We start from the raw sequence: 6,710 nt of genomic DNA, 5'->3' as shown, positions 1-6,710 counted from the left end.
TATGTGTATTCATAGGGTTGATTGTTTGGTTATAGATCTTAAAGACTTGGAATAAAGATACCGAACAGAAGAAGATTCAATCTCGAACCCTGTTGTTTGTTAACCTGACACCCTACCCACTAGACTGCAGGAATGGAGTTGCTAGCTTGCCAATATAAGTCATTATATGAGGCAAATACCTAACTGCTTTGCGTACGACGCGGGTCATCGCATAACGTCTCAGAAGCTGTTCGCTCACATTATTAAACGTACTGGCTAATAGCGTGCAGGTTAATAGCAAGCAACTCTCACTACTTCTCATTGTTTATAAGACAAAACGCTTTTCCCATGGTATGTAGTTTGATAGTTAGAATGGCAAATGTTGGTATATGTTAAATACGAATCAATTTTCTGTCCAAAGACTTTTCTATTACCCAAGCAACGCCGGGTAGCACAGCTAGTCATAACTAATGTCTAAAAATGTGTCTAATTCATCTAATTGCCTAAGTTGTCATTTATAATATGAACTGCTACCATCTGTTGCTAGACAGCTTAGCATTGAACTAAAGTATTACCAATAGCAAAGTCAGGCAAAATTGGTGAAGGTGGTAGATACAAGTAACAAATGCAAAATTGCTGAACAAGAAATTGGCGTGAAACTTGATTTTTCATAAACAAATGTCTTCCAAGACTGCTAATGGTTGACAAAAGCAGCTTATACTGTATATTAAATTGGCTTGTGGTGAGCAAACACCTGGTATTATGTAAATCGTGTTTGTTAATATTTTCAATAATCACATTAAATGTAAAATAAATCATGAACTCATCTATTTTTATTTGACTCTTTAATCTTGTTCACATGTTTCTAGTATTCTCATAATGACAATATCAATCATTAAATAACTCCATTCATTTGCCGTACCAATAGATTTGTTATTAGGTGAAGGTCGCTACCTAATCTCACATTCAATCATGCAAAAAATTATTTTTGCTACTTTAATAAGGTTTCAAAGATTTCTTGACTTTTTTTCTATGCATCATGTGTCAACTACGAAAATTATTATTGTTTGTTTGTTCTAGTTAAGGTTACGAGAGTGTTACCATAACACTTGGTATATTTGTTTCAAATGTTAATTGTCTTCAATTTTGAGTCTGCAATCAATTGCTGATAGAATAATACTTATTATCCTGCATTTTATTTATTGAAAAGTAACTATTATTTATAAAATATAGTTTTTTGTCTAATCATTAAAATAATTAAATTTATTTTTGGCGAGTTCCGTTTGAGAAAGATTTTTAACACAGCGCCTAATGAGGCGATTTGATTATCAAATGGTACATTACAAAGCTTGAATTTAATGAGGAGTAAAGATGGCTGCTGCCAAGAATGGTAACAACAAGAAAACGCAAAGGAGAAAATAGCGTTTACTGCATCTTTAGCTTGAAATTGAAAGCTGGTTTGAAACCATTTTTATGCAATTTCTTGTTTTACATGAAAATAACTTAAATTGTTTACCATGGCACATACTGTCTATTGCTGCATTTTATGAGATTTTATAACACAGCTTGTTGACTCAACTTGTCATGATGTATAGCGTTGTATCAAAGGTGATCAAAGGTGTTCATCTTTGTTTGAGTTTTGCTTTTATATAATTTTGGTATGGTAGAAAGATGATTGTTTTTGATACGTTAAACTTTTGCGCTATTAACTCATTTCAAAGTCTAATTTAAAGTAGTTTTATTATTAGTTGATCGTTTTTACTAACTAGATATCACCTATTGTCATTTACACTTAAAAATAATGATTATATTGGACTTTCAATTAAATATATTGGCTATTGGTTAAATACCTCACAAACTCCAAGTGAGTTGTTTACAGCATTGAGCTTCAAAATTGATTTATTTTTGTTACATTTTGGTTTTCTAGAAGCTAAAGAAAGCAAAAATATTTTGACATCAACAACACGCTTTGTTTGCTGTGTATTTATGTGGTGTTTGGCCAAAATTGTTGTTGGAATAATATTTTCTGTAGCATCATTTTTTGTAGATAGGTTTTCATTTCAATTTTTATTCAAGTTTTATTCAAGTTTTATTTTGTTTGCATCTGGCATTTTTGCTACTCAATCTAATTAAAATATAACACTATTTACTGAATAATCTGGTAAAAATCAAATTATATATTTTAATTCTTTTCACAATAAAATCCATAGCAAAATTTTAAAATTTAAACCAAAATTGGTAAAAGTGTTAGAAACTTCAAAAACAACTGTGAAAGGTTTTCATTTATTAACAAGCTCTATCACAATCTTAATACACTTTTTCAAAAAATTGATATTTGTATTTTCAATATACTTTGCTAAGATCAGTTCGTAACATTTTTTTACATTAAAAACTCTCATTATTATCCAAGCTTTCAATTATATTCAATAAAATTGAGTATTTGTAAGAGTTTAGTAATTGAGAATCAATAGCAATAATTTGATAGATTTTCAGTTTGCAATCAAGTGCCACTTGCTCATAGACAACAAATTAATGGGAAATGGCCATCTTATCTGGTGGCTTTTTATAAAAACTATCTTTAACACAGTAAAAACTCTTGTGAGAATAACAGGACCACTATATACAATGTCTATGTTAATTTATGTATGCGCACACATTGTTCATATATATATATATATATATATATATATATATATATATATATATAATTGTATATATATATATATATATTTATATATATAAATATATTTATATATATTTATGTATATAAATATATTTATATATATAAATATATTTATACATATATAAATATATTTATATATATATAAATATATTTATACATATATAAATTATATATACAATTTTAAGACTAGATATATATATATATACAAATATATATATATATCCAAAACAATTTTACAATCCCATACGATTTGATTTAGAAGCTATTTGATTTGCTAAAGATTAAAGCTAAAGATTTGATTTAATTAACAGCAGAGAGCATAAATTTAAATTTTTCAAGTATCACAATATTGAAGATAAAAGTCTTATTAAACCACTAGTCCATCCTCTTTAAAAACATACGCTTGAACAGACAGCTAAAACAATGATGATAATAATAATTTAACTAACCTGTAGGCAATTTGAATAAGTTACATGGCAATATAATTCATGACCAAGTTCTTCCTGTGCCAAACAAACATGTACAATTTTAAGACTTATTTAATTTCAGCACACGCATCATCATCTGTCATCAAAGCAGTCTGTCCATGCGACAAAGACTGCCCTCACTTTGGTCTGATCAAACATCTTTAACCATCTTTATTCTTAGCTCTTTCTTGCCAACCATTCTTGTTCATATCCAGCTTTTTCATATTTTGCTTCAGAGTAGTTCAGTAGCTTCAGGTGTCTTTGAATAGCGACTTGTTTAACAAGCACAACCTACAAGCACCTACAAGCACACACACATACTTGACATCATATACTTGCCTGCAAAATATTTTATTTTTTCTGTGTGTCATCTTTGTATACATGTGAATCATATTTAATTGTTGTTGAATAATATTTTCACATTTTTGTCATTACCTATTTTAAAGGTAAATTATATAAATTAGTAAAGAACGAGCAAAGAAGAATAATGCCTGTAAGAAGGTTTTCAAGCTTGTCTTTTGGTACCAGATGTCTTAAAGCATAAGTTTTTTATTTCTTTCTAAACTGTGAACCCTGTATCTTAGTGTGTTTCCTTAGTTGCATACAAGACCTGTTAGAAGTTGCTATATTGAGATCGCCCACCTCTGTTCAAGCATATCCCACTGCAGGTAGTGGCTTGATGAAACATCAATCTTTAGTTTGTTAAATTTTTCTAGTATTAATTGAAAGGTAATAACAGGAAAAAAGGTAACATGATAATAGTAGTTACAAATAGCAATAATATTTATATTAATGATAATTTTGCTTTCTCCAGATCTCAATTGTGCCTAGTATCTCTGTTCTATGTTATGTTATACTGACTTTATTCTGAATAAGTCAGTGATAGAGTCAGTAAGTGTATATACACTTTTATTTAAACTATTCATGGTTCTTTCCATAGATTGCTCAGAGATATTTTATTGTTCTGAGAAAATCCTACTAAAACAATGCTACTGAAACAATACTAACAAACTTTGTTAATAAGTCATGGAACGTATTTCAACTTTGTCTAGCTCAAGAAATAGTTTAGCTTTGTTAGTTGTGGAAGCAACTTCAACTAAAAAAGATCTCATTAATGTACACTGGCACGAAAGTAAAAAAAATGTCATTATTTTTTAAGTGAGTTCAAACGTGCATTTTATTCATTGGTTGACGAATCCTCATCAACTGACAAGTGGTAATATAGCTGACTTGCATTACGGGGGATCAATTAATAATTAGAGCAATGAATTAAATTATGGTAAAAAAGACTTTAAAGTAATAGTAAAAAATACAGCAAATGAAAGGTACATATGAAGCCATTAACATATACCAAAGTTTCTTTCATAAGCACCATCAATGGGATTTCATTTTTCTGGCAAGATACTCAGCTAGGATTAGAGCTAGCATTTTATATGTTGTCACAATGACAGTTTCATTAGTTGTATAACTGTTTTCAGAATAAAATTAGCCAGCAGGCAATAATGATTTGCACATGCGTTCATAAAATGAGTTATGCAATATCAAACAATAATTCAAAATGCAAAAAAATAGTGCTCAGAAAGTGATGTCATATCAAAATTTTAACATACTGTACCTATTGCTATTTGTATTTGCCAATAATAGACAAAAGACTAACATTTTGCATAATATAATAGAGTGAAATAACAATAGAAGCACTAAAAGTTGGTAGAAAGGTTTTTCCACACTCCTGGTCTGGTCAACAGCAAGTCTTTATAGGTGCGCTGTTAATGTGTCATAGAAAACTAGACTTCCAATTTGTACTTGTGCTCTGAGGTTTTTATTATTAAAACAGTCACAGCTGCAATAAATATCTTTCTCTTAACAATAGTTAAGGCAAACACTTACTATAAGACATTTAACTTGCTGCAAAGAGCTACAAATCTTATTAGAAAATAAACAAAAGATGACAACATTATAGTTTTCAAAGCTGGTTCTGGTCACTGCTACATGGGCTCTACCACTTTGAATGACCAGCAATATTTGATTGTACGAGTTCCAATCCCCATTTTAGGCCAAAAAATATTTTTTCTTTTTTCCATTGAATCTACAGTAATTACAAGAGCTTTCAGAAACAGGAGTTCTATTGAGCAATAGCGCTTGTCAAATTACACAGGAAACAAATCAAATACACATATGGACCCCTTTTAAACTTCTTTCAGCAGTTGAAATGCGTGGTGAATCAAAGGACATGTAAGAGTTTAGTGAAGTAAACAGTTGGTTGTTTATTCACAGTTAAGATGAATTTGAAGTCTAGCATTTTGTTATCCCTGAAAATATTTTCAAATCTATCACTATCTTATTCTCCTTTCAGACTGATACAGTTTAATATGCTCAATAATGAGCTGACCTATACTTTCTTGCTGTTCCTGTGTTGAAATGCTTTCATGTTTTTTTGAAAGTTGCAATGATGAGAATTTGATAATGTTATTCAACAATAGTCATAAATAATTTGTATGGAAATGGCACGTAAGAAGAACCAAGTTCAGGAACAAGAAGATAATGACAAATATATGTACGCCGAAACTAAAACGGTTCTAAAACTGTATATTTGGCACAGGTAAGATTTTGACCAAAAGTATTAAGCAAGCTTTTTACGTAGAAAATAATTACATTTTAATTGTGGCATCTACTTCAAAAAACAATTATTATTGTACTATTATTGCGCTTCTGGCAAAACTATAATAGTTGCGTTCCTAAAATTCAGATATTATACCCTATTATTTTTACTCCCTAGTTATTTAGTATGATATACTTTTTATGAAACTTCACAACTATTTTAGACAGCTGGGTCATACCAGTTGTCACCTGAAGAGAACAGTCACATGAAACAGATTTATATTAATTTGCAGATAAACATTTTCAAACCTTCTACCTCTTTTATTATGTTTATAATGGGTGCATTGTCTTTTATGTTACAATTGTTACTGTGGTTAGTAACCGTTTCTTCTTTAAAAACACTTGCTTGGCTTTTGCGATGTTGTGTTGAAAACTGTTTTATCTTGAGATATACTGCAGCGCTAACCAATCACTTTTTCTTTAAGATCTCTATAGATAAAGTTATCGTGTACTTAAGAACACATCATCGCATGAGTGCACCTCTGCCAAAACCAAGATTGTTAGGTAGTAGCATAGCATCTAGTAGCAATCTAGTAGTTATGAAGTAGGTAGTCTAACCATAGCTTCTAGTAGCAATCTAGTAGTTATGAAGTAGATAGTTTAACCATAGCATCTGGATACTCTGCACTCTATGCACAAGAATTCTAGATAATCTGGCCACAATATATAAGGTGGATCTTTCAATCAAATAGGTTGTTAGCTGATTTAATCTGATAGCTATTTGCATGAAAAAGACAGCGGAGTGACAATACCTGCTGCAAATCTGACAATCATGGGAAGATAGTCAAGCTAGCGGATATAGCCACTATTTGGCACCTGTAAGAACTTCAAGGCATAAAGAAAGGTTTTGTGCTTTGAGTTTTTCATCAACATTTACTTTTTTTTCAACACACTTCTTATCCTTCAAACATCTGTGGACTCTT

Source organism: Watersipora subatra, chromosome 11 (assembly GCF_963576615.1).
Source record: "Watersipora subatra chromosome 11, tzWatSuba1.1, whole genome shotgun sequence".
NCBI classification, from domain to species: Eukaryota; Metazoa; Bryozoa; class Gymnolaemata; order Cheilostomatida; family Watersiporidae; genus Watersipora; species Watersipora subatra.
This window is presented reverse-complemented; position numbering follows the sequence as displayed.